This window comes from Felis catus, chromosome D1 (assembly GCF_018350175.1).
Source record: "Felis catus isolate Fca126 chromosome D1, F.catus_Fca126_mat1.0, whole genome shotgun sequence".
Lineage (NCBI taxonomy): Eukaryota > Metazoa > Chordata > Mammalia > Carnivora > Felidae > Felis > Felis catus.
Window position 1 is genome coordinate 105,423,408 of NC_058377.1, and position 14,619 is coordinate 105,438,026.

Genomic DNA, 14,619 nt, shown 5'->3' on the forward strand with positions numbered 1-14,619 from the left:
TGGTACCCGGAAGGCACTTAAAATGATACTCGGAACATAGAAACTTATTCTTGATAGATATTGAACACACTCCTCAGTGCCATGTTTTGCCTGTCAAGGAAGTTCCTCCAGATGTCTGACCTCGAACTGTTCTGCTGCATTTGAAGGCTGCTCTCTCCTGCTGGAGGGTGAATCAGAGCCAAGCCAACTGTGAGTCCCTGTTTCCTGAGCACTCACAGAGGACTGGGCACAGGCAGGAAATGAAGTGTGCGGCGTGAGCGGGCCCTGTGAGAAAAGAGATCAGAGGGTGGGAATCAGCCCTCTTCTGCCCTCAGGTCAGGTCCCTCAAAGGTGAGGGCCCGGGCCTCTGGTTTTCTGCCTCTCCCCTACCCCTTCCCCCCAGTAGAGGGGGGCCCAGAGACAGCCTCTCGTTCTGTGACGCTGTGCTGTGCGGCTTCTTTGTCCCCGGGTTCCGTGACGTGGCAGGAAATGCTTGCAGCCCCTGGTTCCCCCAAGGAATGCCACACTGAGTACAGTGGGCCCCTCAGGCCTATTTCCGATCTGGTGTCGTCATTAGGGCCCAGATGTCCCGGGTCGACCTCGGCTTCAGCTTCCGGAGCAGCACGAGCCGGGAGGGACGTTCTGTCCCTCAGGAACAGAGACCAGGCCCGCACCCTCCTCCACAGGGCCCCCGAGGCCGCCCGGCTCTGTTGCTAGGCCGCGGCTGGAGGCAGGGCGCCTGGGTTCCCCTCAGGTCCCTCTACCTGACATGGTCTCCGCTGCCGCTGTCTCCCCACAGCTCCTGTCCCCCCTACCCTACCCCCTGCGCCACGGGCTGAATTATTAATAAAAATGCTGAGGAAGCTGTTTGTACAGCTCCCATGACAGAACAAACACACCTCTCTCCTTACCACCAGCCGTGTGGCGAGAGGCTCGGGCTGGGCATTTGCCTGATTCAGGACGGACGGGCTGAGACCAGAGCCAGAAGGCAGCTTTGAAGGGCAGCAAGCAGAGCCCGCTGATGTGAGAGAGCAGCAGCGAGGACGAGCTCTTTGGCCCTGTCCCTGCTGCGTCTCCCCCTCCCTCCTCCGCTGAGGGCAAGAGTCTGGAGAAGGCAGAAGTGCGAAACGCACAGACATCACCTTCCCCGGGAAGGACCTGGCCACAGAGTCCTAGAAGGCAGCCCTGGCCATTTCTACGGCCACCTCGTCCCAATGGAGACTGAATCGATGCTCGCTGAGCAGTCGCCTCTTGTCCCCAGACCCGGGGAACCACGGAATCTCGGACGCTTAGCCAAGGCTGCGTCCCATGTGTCACGCTTCTGCCGGCCTCTGCTATGGAGGCATCCACCATCCAGGGAAGCATCCCAGACTTCAACTCTGGACTTGCCTCTGCCACCACCTGGGTGTTTGGCTTTGGCCAGTGACTTGACCACGCTGGGCCTCAATTTTCTCATCCATAAAACAGGGCTATAAATGCACCACATGGGTATGGAGAATATACTGAGGAGATAGGAAGGCAAGGGACTGGGCGTCTTTCTTGGCTCCCTTGCAGCAAGGCACCTGGCACCTCCCAGGCACCGAGGACTCTGCCCTAAGCTGACCTTCCATAGCCCTGAGTACCCATTCCATATCCTAGGGTCATGTTGCCAGAAACCCCTTCTGTGCTCCCAACCCCACCCACATCCTTTCTCCCAGAAACCTCCTCCCCATCTGGATTCTGTCCCTAAGTCTCTCTCTCTCTCTCCATTGTCACCCTGCCACCCCCCCACCCCCACCCCCACCCCCATGTGCTTGGCTCAGCCCCTCAAACTCCAAAAGATGAAAGCTGGTGCCCCTTCTCCTTGCCAGCTGCTGCGTGGGATAGTCCCAGGCTCAGTCAGAATCTTGGCCTTAGGCCTCTGTTTTGAGATACCCCCCACCTCTCTTGGTTTGGGGCAACGCTGGGCCCTTGATATAGACTGAGAGCCATGAGGACCAGTGAGATGCCCTTATCAGGATGCATTGTAGAAGCACCTTGGCTTGCCAATTTCAAGCTGAGTGCCCTGGGGTAAGCCACTCAATCCTTCTGAGCCCCAGTTTACCGGTCTGTACTACAAGCAGTTTGGTTTTTCGTCTTGATTTCACCTTGGACTCCTTTGGGAATCTCCTAAACTCCAGGGACCTCTCCTCCCTAGACAAATGCATATTCAAATATAGACACATTTTGCCCCCGTAATTGGGCGGGAGGGGGTCCTACAGGTTTCAGATTCAAATCTCTGGCTCAGAGGCCTACAAGGTTGCTTCCAATTCCAACAGTGTGCCCAGGCCTCTGCCCTGCTCCTCTCCCCACAGTGATTCTTGGGTCACGGTGGGGGGTGGGCTGGTGGTCTATCCCCACCATTTCTCCCTCCTGTCTCATCGGCCCCCTCCCCCAGCACTTGCTGTGGCTGGAACCAGCTTGCCAGCGGCTCAGACCGGCCTTTCAGTACCTCTTGGAGGCTACCGAACAGGCTTCACCTACCTGCCTTTCAAGGTATTTAAAGGTTCTTTGACCAAATGCTTTTTGATCCTCCGCTGATGGGAACCAAGCAAGCGGAGGCTCTCACCAATGGCCCCCCTCCCTCCATATATTAGTGACTAAGAGCTCTTTTGATACTGCAGAAGCCTTCTGTGGTTTGTTCAAAGCCGTGGGCCTTGTGGCCACCTCCCCCGGAGACCCAAGCCGGTCAGCTCCAGCCGCCACCGCCCACCCCCAGCGGTGGCCTAGTTAATAGGGGCCTCCCAGCGCTAGACGGCTCCCGCCTGTAACTGTGAGACCCCAGACCTGAGCCCAGCTGGTAGAGGGGCCGTTTCAGTAAAGCCCCGCTCCTCCCAGGGGGCCCTCGCCCGGTTCAGGTAAGATAGGATCAGAGTTAGGGGTCTCCCAGACCCTGGGGAAACACGCCTCTTCTTCCCGCCCAACTTGGGCTGCACAGAAGGGCATGCGACCCACGGGATTGATTAACCTGTCTCCAGGGTCCAGTAAATGTGATTCCTTAGCCTGAAGCTGAGAAGGGGAAACTGAGGCTTTGAGAAGTCCCAGGTCCAGGCCTATAAGCCGGCACCCACCGACCCGAGAGCTTCGCCGGCTCTGCAAGCCCCCTTTCACAGCCAGCGTCACTCTGTCCCCCGCGCTGCCGCTCCTGCAGGGCCGAGCAGAAGGCCCTGACGTGGGCCCCAGCTGCAGCCTCCGTGCGGGGCGGGGACGAGGCATTGGGTTCAGGGCCGCCGCTGCCCCACGACGGGCGTCCCCAGCGCCGCGGCGGCGGTTCTCGCCAACTTGGACGGACCCACCCATAGCGCCTGGAGTCTCCCGCGGGGCGGGGGCCGGGGCGGAGATGCGCGTGCGCGGAGGGGGCGCCGCGGAGCCCGCGTGAGCTGGTGAATTACCGAGTGCGGGAGAGGACGCGTCCGCCCCCGCCCCAGAGGAGGAGGCGCCGGTGCTCCCAGGTCGGGGGGCCATGACACGCCCCGAAGGAGCCCCAACACTGGACTGAGGCCCCAACCCGGCGCCCCAGCTGGAGTTGAAGACGGCAGTGGAGGTGGGGTCCTGTTTCTCAGCACCCAGAGAGCTGTGACCACCCCTGTTCCAGGATGCCTGGCTCTGCACTTGGGAGGATAACAGGAGAGAGCTGGGCGAGTTCAGGTCCCCTGGCTCCCTCCCTCTTAAAGGCTCCTTGGGCTGCTGGGCTTTTGGGGCCGGCCAGACCAAGCACCAAAATCGAATCCTGGCCTTGTCATCATTATAATAGCGGCAGCCACCATTTCTTGAACTCTGAGGGCTTGACAGGCCCAAGTGCCAAGTGCATAATAAGCATTACCCCACTTGGTAGTCACAGCAATCCCATGACGAAGTCTGGTTGTGATCCCCTCCCAGAGGTGAAGAGGCTGAGAATCAGAGGGGGTATGGCCTGCCTGAGGTCACAAAACAGAGGGGTGGGGGCAGCTGGGAGTCCCACGCAGCTCTGACCAGTTCTAGAGTCTAAGCCTTCCACCACTAGGCTCACTTTCTTTCACCTCGGAGCTTTCTGGAGGCTGGGCAGGCCCCAGCTTCTGCCCTTCAGCCCAGTTTGGTCCAGCTCATGGGAGATAAGGGCTGGAGCAGAGGTGGGGCAGCACTGGAAAAGAGTGGGACCACCCCCCAATTCTCTGGCTGCTCCATTTCCTCCCGGATCCTCTCTCTTAGCGCCCCCCCCCCCCGCCCAACTGTGCACGTCCCCCAAGGCTTTGTCCTCAGCTGTCATCTTCTTTCTCACCCCACACTCTCTCCTGTGTGAGCTCATCCACTCGAATCGCTGCAGCCAAACTCCCGGCTCTATGTCTGGGGCCCTGACCTCCTTCCCAGGCTGGCATCTGCCTTCCTGATGCATCCCCTCCCCTCCCCCCACGCCTTGCCCCATGGAGTAAATTCATTACCTGCCTTAGAGCAGCTCCTCCCTGGGACCACTCAATACCAACCCAGTGACCTCCCTCCCTCATCATGCTGCTTGCTCCTGAGCTCTCCGCGGGCCAGCCCTCCCTCCCCCCTAAGGCCTTTGATGGCTCCCCTCAGCCTGTGGAGTCTCGTACAGGAAACTTTGCCTGAAGCAGAGTCCTCCCCAAAATGAGGACCCTGCCCTCCTTGTCCTTCCCTGCCTCCTCCTGATGCCCTGCTTCAATTAAAAACCATTCCTGAATTTCTGCCATGTGGTCCCACCCTTCAGAGCTTCATCTCAAAGGCCACTTCTTCCGAGGAGCTGTCCCTGATTCTCCCAGGTGAGTTTGAACTCTCCTTTCTTGCAGCCTCAGCACTACTTGGATGGAATTGTCCACTTTAGTCATATTTGTATACCTCTCCAATCCTGCTCTCTGCCCACCTCTCTCACATATGCAATGGCCTGGGAGCTCCTTTATTTTTTTTTTATTTTTATTTAAAAAAATTTTTTTTTTCAACGTTTATTTATTTTTGGGACAGAGAGAGACAGAGCATGAACGGGGGAGGGGCAGAGAGAGAGGGAGACACAGAATCGGAAACAGGCTCCAGGCTCTGAGCCATCAGCCCAGAGCCCGACGCGGGGCTCGAACTCACGGACCGCGAGATCGTGACCTGGCTGAAGTCGGACGCTTAACCGACTGCGCCACCCAGGCGCCCCTTGGGAGCTCCTTTAAAGGTAAGGGTGGTCCATCACTATTCTCAACTTCATTCGTTTTTGAAAGACTGATCCATTTAGCGAACTGAGTAGCTACTACGTGCTAGGTACTGCATGTACAGGACCTCTCTGCTCTGGGCTCCTCCTCTGGGTGACTGGCATACAGTGGGACAAGGGCACTGATGGAGGGATGCTCAGGGCACATTCAGGGATAACTTTGCCCTGGGCAAGCATTTCCTCAGGCTCCTGAATGCCAGGCCCTGGCCCCGGGTACGATGGGGGAATGCAAGCAGGAGTAAGACCAAGCCCTGCCCTCCAGGATTGTAGATCCACAGAAACAATATGATATGTGTCCAAATATGGCTCTGACCAAAGTGCTATGAAATCATAGGAGACGGAATAATGACTTTGGCCCTGGGGAAATCTAGAAGTTTCTCGAATGCCTAGTACTTGCACCAAGTAGGAGCTTCTTAAATCTTTGCTGAATTTAACTGGGTGGGAGAAGGGGCTATAGCGGAGACTGAAGAAGACAAGGAAAGTTACAAGGAGGGAAGGGCAATGACAGAGCATTTTCATAACACTTGCAGAAAGTGGCCTTGCCGCCCACCCCAGAGGGATGTCTTGTGGATGAATGAGATCATGAGTGTGCAGTGTTCTGAACTCTTGGGAAGAAAGGATCTCTCTCTCTATGTATATATATATCACTGACATTATTAGTCTATTCCTGTCCGACCAGTAAGTCGTTCTTTCCAGGGAGCCTGTATCCCCCTGGGAAAATCAGGTGTACCCTAGGACAGCTTGATTCTCTCTTTGGGTCTCAGTTTCCCCATGGAACGAGGTGGTCCTGAATGTCTCTGGCTCCTCCAGGGAGCTGCTCTGTGGGACAGCTGTGCCTGCCCAGGAGATGCCCTCTGTCTTACCCTGCCCAGCACACCCTGGGCTGAGCACAGGAATCCGTATGATGTCACAAAGGCCGCTCCCAGTCTTGTCTTGCGAGTTAAACAAGGGCATGCAGAAAATGAGACAAGTGCGGACTTTTTGCCTTGAATGTCCCCCTGTCAGTCTTGGGGTAGAGGCTGCGGGCCTGCATGCTGTGTGGGCCCCCCTGTGTGGGCCCCTCCCCTCCATCCAGGTCCAGGGTCTGGGTTCCCTTGGGCAGGACCGAGCCTTCTCCAAAGCCTCACGGGCTTCTCCCTTTATGGCCAGAGTGTTGGGGTACAAAATGCCCCCCATGAACAGGGATGGGGACTGTCGTAGGGGAGACAGAAACATCTACCAAAAACCTCCTTTACCCCCTTGCCTGTGTGCTTCCTGCTCATTCACTGTGCTTGGCTACTATGTGTCTCTACCCCTTCCTATAAATCAGACACCCTGGCCGTGTCCCTGCCTCCCCTCTTCTCCTTACTTGGCACACGTAATTGGTGACCAGGCCTGGCCTCCCCCCTCCCCGGCTATCTCTCCAGTCCTTCTCAACACCCCTGCCCTCACCCACATCCTCTTGTGTCTCACCAGCTTCCTCCCTGGGTCCCCTCCTCTGCCTCCTGCTGGCTCCCCTCCCATCCACTGTCCTGTGCACCAAAGCGCAGGTGCAAGCAGGTGCGACCATGTCGTCGTCCAGCTCGAAGCCCAAAGCAGTGGGTCCCCCACCGCTCTCGGGGAAAAGTTCCTCTCCTGTCTGGCAGGCAGGGCCATCTTGACCTCCCCAGAGAGGTGAAGTGATCTGTGAGGAAGAGCTAGGGAAAGGATGGTGTTGGAGACACATTTCAGAGAGAGGGATGGGCGAGTGCAGAGGTGGGAGAGGTAATGATGCCCGGTGTGGGAAAAGTCTGAAACCTGACTGGGGCGGGTGTTCCCGGGGCATCGGGCACACCTACTGTGTGCCAGGCGCTGCCCTCATGCTGGGCCTACAGCAGTGACCAAAACAAAGATCTCGTCGGGGAGCTGGTGTCTAGCAGGGGGAGAGAGGCAATGGTAAGTAAATGTCATACGGCGTTACGAAATGATGAGTGTGGTAGGGAAAACCGAGGGTGGGGAGAAGTGAGGGTTATCAGGAATGCTGGGGATGGATTGAGGAGGTGACGTGTGGGCAAAGACTTGAGGGAAATGAAAGATTTAGTCTTGTGGCTACACGGGAAGCAGTATAGGAATAGGAAACAGTCAGTGCAAAGGCCCTGGGGTACAGCTGTGCTTAGAGGATTTGAAGCACAGCCAGGAGGCTTGTGGGGCTGGAGCAGGGTGAATGAGGCAGTAAGGAATTGGAGAGGAGGTCCGGAGAGAAAGGGGGAGTGGGGAGAGCAGGTCACCGCAGGAACTGTGGAAGACAGGAAGCTTCTGGAACACCTGGCGAGGTGGAGGGACATGAGCTGACTTCTACTCTCAAAGGATCACGCCGGCCGTGTGTTGAGGGAGCAGGTGCAGGGAGACCAGTCAGGAGGCTGTCGCAATGATCCACGTGAGAATCAATGGCAACTCAGACCAAGGTAGATGCCGTGGGGGTGGTGGGTTCTGGATCTATTTTGAAGGCAGGACCGACAGGATTTCCTGATGGATTGGGTGTGGGTCATGAGAAAAAGGGAGGAGGCAACCTCACCCCCAAGGTTTGGGCCCGAGCAATGGAAGGATAGGATTGCCATCACCCGGAATGGGCAGCTGCCATTAGAGCAACACTCTTTCTGTCTTCTTTTCATTATTGCCCAACCAGAGAGAACCTTTTTAGACATTTTTCCAACGGTCATCGCCTCTGTAATTCTCACACCGGAATTCAAGTGATAGCATGATGCTATAATGCATATGCGTTTATGGGCTTTGGCCCTTTGGAGGGTCACAGACCGTTGCAGCATCAAAACGTTTTCGTTCCCCGAGAACTAATGTCACCCCCTCGGGGGCGATGGCGGCCCCGCAGAGGGTGCGTGGTTCCAGCGAGCGGCCTGCAGGAGAGGAGCTCAGGTTGGAGCTGTCTGCTCTAAGGAGGAGGCGTCGAAGCCACAGCTGGGTGTTCGAGGCCCAGGCTGCAGGTATGGGTTTGGCCGTCATGGGCATACAGCCTCTACTTGAAGCAGTGAGCCCAGAGATGGCCGGTAGTGAGTACAGACAGAGACGAGGACCAGGCTGGGGGCTGGGAGAAGAGAAGGAGCCAGCAGAGGAGACCACGAAGGAAGGCGCGGAGAGGTTGGAGAGAACCAAGTAAGCACCGCCAGAGGCCTGGGAGCCAAGGGGAAAGAGTCGTTTACGGGGGAGGGGGCGCCAAACTGTGTCAAACGCGTGGGGAGGCCACTGGAGATCTTGATGGAGTGTGGGAGGAGGGGGTGAAAGCCGGATTGGAGTGGTTTCAGGGAAACAGGAGGAGGGGAGCGGTGACAGCTCTGAGGAGCGTCCCTGCAGAGGAGGACAGGGACTGGGTGGGAGCTGCTGGGGAGGTGGGATCACGACAGGTTTGAGTGAACCGGGGAGGGAGAGCAGTGAGCTGGTTCTCTGGTGGGAACGCTGGGCTGGAGGGTAGAACTGAAGCAGTGGAGGCCGAGGGAGCTCGGGGAGACCTGCTGGAGGGGTGTCCTTGAGCGGAGCAGAGGGCTGGGCTCGGGCGCCCGTGCCCGGCGCCCGGTGGAGGTGGCGGCGTGGGTGAGCACGGCTCTTAGGGCCGGGGAGGCAGAGCGCGTGGGCGCAGATGCTGGTGGGGGTGGATGTGCCCGCGGATCCAGAAGCGCTTCTGCGAGACTGGATTGCGTTCGGAGGGTAGGAAACAAGGTCAACCGCTGAGAGCGAGGGTGGGGGAGGCGGGGGTGTGGCGGGATCGTGAGAAATAGTCACCCACGAGAGCAGGGTGGTGGGCGCGAAGGGGTCTCCAGCAGAACGCCTTCCTGCCCCAGCCCAGGACTGGGTCAGCCGCCTAACTTCTGCGCTCCCAGGGCTCCCCCACCCCGCCGGGTTCTGGGTGTCCACCACTCTGTTTGCCCCGAGAGAGGACCTCTTCTTTCCCTCAGCATTTCCGTTCCCAGGCAGGCAGCCAGTGTTTGAATTCTCCACGACTCACCTGCTGGGTAACCTTGGGTGAGTGTTTTAGTGTCCCCGTGCCTCAGTTTCCACATCTGCGAAATGGGGACAATGGTAGGAGCGTGCCCTCCGTGCTGTTGCTCCCTTGCACCTGTTGCCTGGCACGGATGAGGGTTCGGGAAGTGAAGAGTGAAGGCGAGGATGAAGGGAAGGGAGTTTGCTCCCGGGCCCTGCACACCGAGGAGTGGGGTGAAGAGGGCTAACATCAGATCTGCGTCCTGGCTGACGGAAGACTCTGTCTCCCCAGCGCCAGTGCTCAGCTCCCACCATGTAGCTGGGGACCCTGACATAGCTCTCAGGTGGGCGGTGGCCAACTGGGGACAGACCCACCAGTGCGGCCCAGGACAGTCCCAGGGCCAGGACTGGTGCAGGGAAGAAGGGAGGGAAGGGCTGGAGTTGGCATCTCTTACCCCGGCCCCACCCTCGGGACTTCCTCCCCAGCCTGGCCCTTCCTGTTTTCCTCCCTGGGCCCTGGAGGCCATTTCCTCCAAGGAATTAGGGCAGGATGTTGCTTTCTCTTTCCGGAGCCCAGAGCTTTCTGCACTCGCAAACTTCCAGATCTGGGCCATTGGGACCCCCGAGAAAACAGTCTGCTGGCTAGCCCCTTCCCTGAAGCTGTGACTCCAGGGGCTCTGCTGGGGACATTCAGTGTGAGGGTGTGTGTGTGTGTGTGTGTGTGTGTGTGTGTGTGTGTAGGGGTAGGAGGATCCATGGGGGGGGGCAAATGTTGCCTTGTATTCCTCCAGTGGGCTGGCAACACACTATAGAAAGACCGTGGGCTGGGAGCTGGCACCCCTAGGAGGGGGCTCACAGCCCTGGCATGGGCACCAGCTCTGCCATGACCAGCTGGGGCCTCTTGTTCCTGGAACCTCACTCATCCCCCACCCTCTGCAACCTGGAGGTAGCAATAAAGACTCCCTTATACGGGGCCTGCCAGGAGCAAGCGCTAATGGCCAGAGTGGGCTCTGTGGATTGTTACGAGATCTACAATGTTCCTTGCGGTACCCACATGCCTGGCAGAAGGAGTGGGGAGGGAGCTGTTAAGTGCCAGGTGGCATTCAGGCTGGAGAGGGGGTGGGGGCTGATGAAGGGCTCAGCGAGGCCCTAACCCTGCCCTTCAGCCCCTCAATGAACTAGCCAGCACCTGCCATCAGCTGGGTTCTCAGGCCTGGCTGCCCTGATCACTCCTGTGCCCTGCAAGCAGGCAGCCTGAGAGAGCCCTGCCTCCAGGAGCCTCACAGAAGCTGGCTGTTGCCCCCTTCCCGTGCCTCATAACCTGCCCTGCCCCTCAGCTCCTCCCTCCGGCTACCCCGGAAGGGAAAGGTCAGTGTTGCCAGGCAGGGTCCGGGAGCAGTTCCTGGAGCTGCGGGACTTCGGTCACCACTGAGCAATGCCCTCCCAGTACTGGCAGGAGAAACCAAACAGAAAGGGCTTGGGACGTGCCTAAGGATGCACAGCCATTCTTTCTGGGACAATAGCTGCCTCCCTCCACAACAGCTAGACAACCCCCCCCCCCGGGCTGCCCCTCAGGGGACTATGGAATTAAAGAAGTCACCCCTTTCTTCTCCTGCCAGGGACGCCGAGCCAGAACTAGTATGGCACAGAGTGACGACGAACATTTCCTTTTGGTGAGCACCTGCTATGTGTCAGGCGGTGTTCTGGGGGCTAGGAGCACAGTGCTCAATGAGGCCAAGTCTACCCTCGTGGGGCTCGTGGTACTGCATTCAATCCTTTTATCGCCCCACGTGGTCAGTATTTGCAGGCGGAGAAACTGAGGCTCAGAGAGACTAGGGAGTGAAGTGAGGTCCTATGGTCAGTGAGTGTCAGAGCAGCGATCCGAGCCCAGATCTGTCAGACTCCATCCACAGCCCCGATCTCTTCACCCTGTTAAACCAGGAAGAGACTGGACGGGAGTCAGAAGGTGGGCATTAGCCACTCCCTGGGGTCTGGGCTTTAGGACAGTTTGCCCTTCATTGGGCCTCAGTTCCCTCATCCGTAGGTGATCCGGAAAGTTCATTCCAGTATTTCTGCAATTTTCAAATGTCAAAAGACCTAGCAGTCTGTCCGCCCAGACGATCCAGGCAGGGATTCCTTTTCTCCCCATCGCCGCACCCTGGTTGGTAGGACAGCAGCCCAGCTCATCCGTGAACAAACCTTTGCGGCATAAGGGAGAAATACAAGCCGTGATCAGGCTTGGACCCTGACCTCGGCTTTGCCACGATCCTCAAGGTGACCCTGTTTTCCATCCCCATCGCCTTGACTCTGCCTCTTCTAACTTGTGTTCCCTTGGGGAAGCCCAAGCCCCTCTCTGGGCCTCAGTTTCCACGTTTATTGGAGGAAACCATTTCTGATGTGCCCCTGACTCTGCCCATCCGATTCTAAAAGCTTGTCGAGCCCTTCATGGGGGCCCAGCCCTTTCTGGGAATGGAGTCAGGCTCAGCCTGTCTGCTGGCCGTGAACTCTACGCCTGCCCCACGCTCTCCCCGTAAACCAGAAAGGGAAGAATGACCTGTCTCAAACTGGTCCTAGGGCTCCCTTGTCACCCCTCCGTGCCCCTTGTCCCCACACCTAGGCCCTGAGTCCCCAGCCCCACCACGAGGGATGTCTCCTCCACCTCCTCCCCCCAGCTAGTCCTGGGGTGGAGACGACACGAGGCGGGCAGCCGGGAGATCACGACAGGTAGGGCTGGATGGTAGCGAGGGCTCCACAGAGACCACGCTCAGCAGAATGGCATGTCTCATCGTGGGCACGCCTGCCAGGTGGTGGGAGGACCATTTCTTTTCTTTTTTTATCCCCATCCAAAGTGGCTGGGAGGGGGGGGGGCCCTGGAGGAGAGACTCCTGAGATGAGACACAAGGATCTATGACCTAGGCTCAGACCGGGGCGGGGCACCAGCACCCAGGGCACCTCCCATCCCCCCTGCAGACCCAGGCCCTAGTCCTTTCCTTCAGGCCTCTCATAATATTAACCTTGTTGGCTTGAGTGCCCCACCCCATTTAACAGATGAGGCAGCTGAGGCTCAAAATGGAGAAATGACTAGCAGATAGGGGGGCATGGGGTCAGGCCTCCTGGGAGTCCTCTGTCCTCTTCAGGCATGGATAAGTGTTTGGAAAGCTCACCCATCGGAAGGAAATGATCTCCCCTCCTTTTAGTAGAGGGATGGGAAAGAGGAGGCAGTAGGGAAGAGCAAAGAGGCTAGCCCAACTATGGAGAGTTTCCAGAATTCACTGTGCTTCCTCTGCACTCCAGACCTCTGCCTGGGCTGCTCCCGCTTCCTAGAACTCTTTCCTCCACCTGACTACATCCTACTGACCCTTCAAGTCATGGTCAGACGTTGCCTCCTCCAGGAAGCCCTCCTGGCTTTTCCACTGGACAGGGAAGCCAGGTCACGATGTTACGGAGAGCCACTTCCGGGTGAGACCAGAAGGGGCAAGCATCGTGCTCAAGGTAACACAGCCAAGCGGCGGCTCCTCGCCAGGGCTCTGTGCCATCCATTGCCCCGCTCCCCCCACCTGGCAGCCTCCCGGCTCTGGCCAAATAACCCGCCCCAGGCCCCGGGGACGCAGCGCCAGAGGGAGGTAACAATAAAAGCTTATCAAACAGCATGTAGGAGGCAGCCACAGATTTCAGAGGCTAAGTAATCTGTGTCTAATGTTCACTTAGCAGAGCGTGAGCCTCTGAAATGTCAGCGCTCGCGGTCTGACCCTGCAGTGGCCGGAGCTTTTGAAGCTGAGGGAAACGGAGTCATCCTGCGTTCCTAGAGCTTTCTACCCGGGCCGCGGTGCAGGTGGGGGAGTTTTCAGGTGCCAGACCATCCTGGTGGCCCCAGCTGGCTGTACCCAGGGAAGTGAAGCATCTTTCTCGGTCCTGGAGAGGCTGTTACAGATGGGGAGACAGAGGAGGCTGGCCGCGGGAACCCACCGCTGAGTGATTTCAGAGCCTGGTTTTTACCTGTGAGCCTCTGCTGCTGCCTAGTGCCCTGGTGCCCCTCCCCCAAGGGGCATAGGAGAGGGGTCCTGCACTCCCAGCATCCCCCTCCCCCCATGACCATGGAAAGGATGCCCCGCATGGGCCACCTTGGGCCCAGCCTCACCTCTGAGCCCACATGCAGGAGGCCCGCCTCTGTCATCTCCCTGTTCTATCTCAGACAGATCCTCAGCCCTCCTGGACCTCAGTTTCCCCATCTGTCAAGGAGCTGGAAAGCTCTCCAAGATTCCATGGTTCTACAGTATCTTACGAATGATGAATAAGGCAGTTGCTTCACAGCCTCCCCGCTCTGTTCTGCTTTTCTTGTTTTCCACAGCTCGGGGTCTTTGTTTTGTTCCGGGAGTGAGGTCTGCCGGCAGCCGGAGTAGTGCCTGTGGTATAGTAGGTGCTCAGTAAATATCGGTGGCCTTTACGCTCCCAGCGGGTACCGCGCTGCGGGTCCCCTCCCGATTAATACCTGCCCCCCACCCCCCCATGTGTCTCCTGGGGGCTGCGCTGCAGACCGATAGGCACGTGTTGATATGCAAATCTGGAAGCCTCCCCTGTTTCTCTTCCACCTTCTCCTTTCCATAGTGGGTGCGTGGGAGCTAGCCATGTTCTTCTTTTAGATCCCCCCCGGCGCGGCTAGGACTAGTGCCAGGGCCTTGATGGTACAGCCAGTGCTCTCGGCTGTTTACACTCTGCCCGTGACTCACCCACAACAGCCCAGAGAAGGCTCTGCCCAGGCTGGGCCCAGGCGTGGGGAGGCAAGAGAGACGGTGGTCTGAAAAGCCCACCGGGATTCTGGAACGAGGACGGAGGGCCGAAAGGCCGCCCAGAATCGTCCTGGCCCCCCGGGGGAGCAGGCACGGGGGCCAAAGACGGCTGGGCCAGGTTTGAGAAGATCTGTTACGGCTCACGCCCGCCAACCCTTTATCCAGGCCTCGTCTGGGCGCCCTGGGCTGGGAGCTGAGAGACCTGAGATACATCAACCCTGGTCTCCACCTTCAGCAGCTAGGAGATGGATCTAGAAGGCAGTGGGTATTATGGGTGGTGATGGAGACAGCCACGGGATGACGTGGCGGTGGGGGGCGGGGCAGATTGAGGTTGTCATTCATTCGGTGGGCTGAGACTTTACTGAGGAAGGGCTTTCCTGGCGAAGGGAACAGCACATGCGAAGACACAGAGACGGTGCTCCAACAGCAGGAAAAGGTCGCATGCCGGCCCCGCCCTCCTGCTCCGGGACCTCGGGCCTCACCCACCCTTCTCAGACAGCTTCATCTGTGAGAGTGGAGGCGGCGTTGCTTGGGTGCATGGTTAGGGATTGCCCTGTGAGTTTTCCGTGGGCCTCTCCAGCTCTGACAGCGATTCTGTGGGAGCAAGAGTTACGGACAGGGCGGGGCGCCCGGGTGGCTCAGTCTGTTGAGCATCTGACTTCGGGTCAGGTCATGATCTCGCACTCATGAGTTCGAGTC

General features: G+C 58.3%; 2 long non-coding RNA genes across 4 annotated transcripts; one reads left to right on the forward strand and one right to left on the reverse strand.

The window, feature by feature from the left end:
- On the reverse strand, positions 1-4,165 carry LOC123380631. Its single transcript, XR_006586652.1, has 2 exons — positions 3,821-4,165; positions 1-264 (listed from the first exon to the last, which is right to left on the reverse strand). It is a non-coding gene; the product is annotated as an uncharacterized LOC123380631 (long non-coding RNA).
- A 973-nt stretch (positions 4,166-5,138) lies between these two features.
- LOC111556690 lies at positions 5,139-13,448 on the forward strand. 3 transcript variants are annotated; one of them, XR_006586654.1, is made up of 5 exons: positions 5,139-7,099; positions 7,511-7,608; positions 7,830-8,311; positions 10,753-10,806; positions 11,751-13,448. It is a non-coding gene; the product is annotated as an uncharacterized LOC111556690 (long non-coding RNA). The 3 variants fall into 3 exon arrangements; XR_002736385.2 differs by having other exon boundaries at positions 12,428-13,448; XR_006586653.1 differs by having other exon boundaries at positions 10,753-13,448.
- Positions 13,449-14,619: the final 1,171 nt, after the last annotated feature.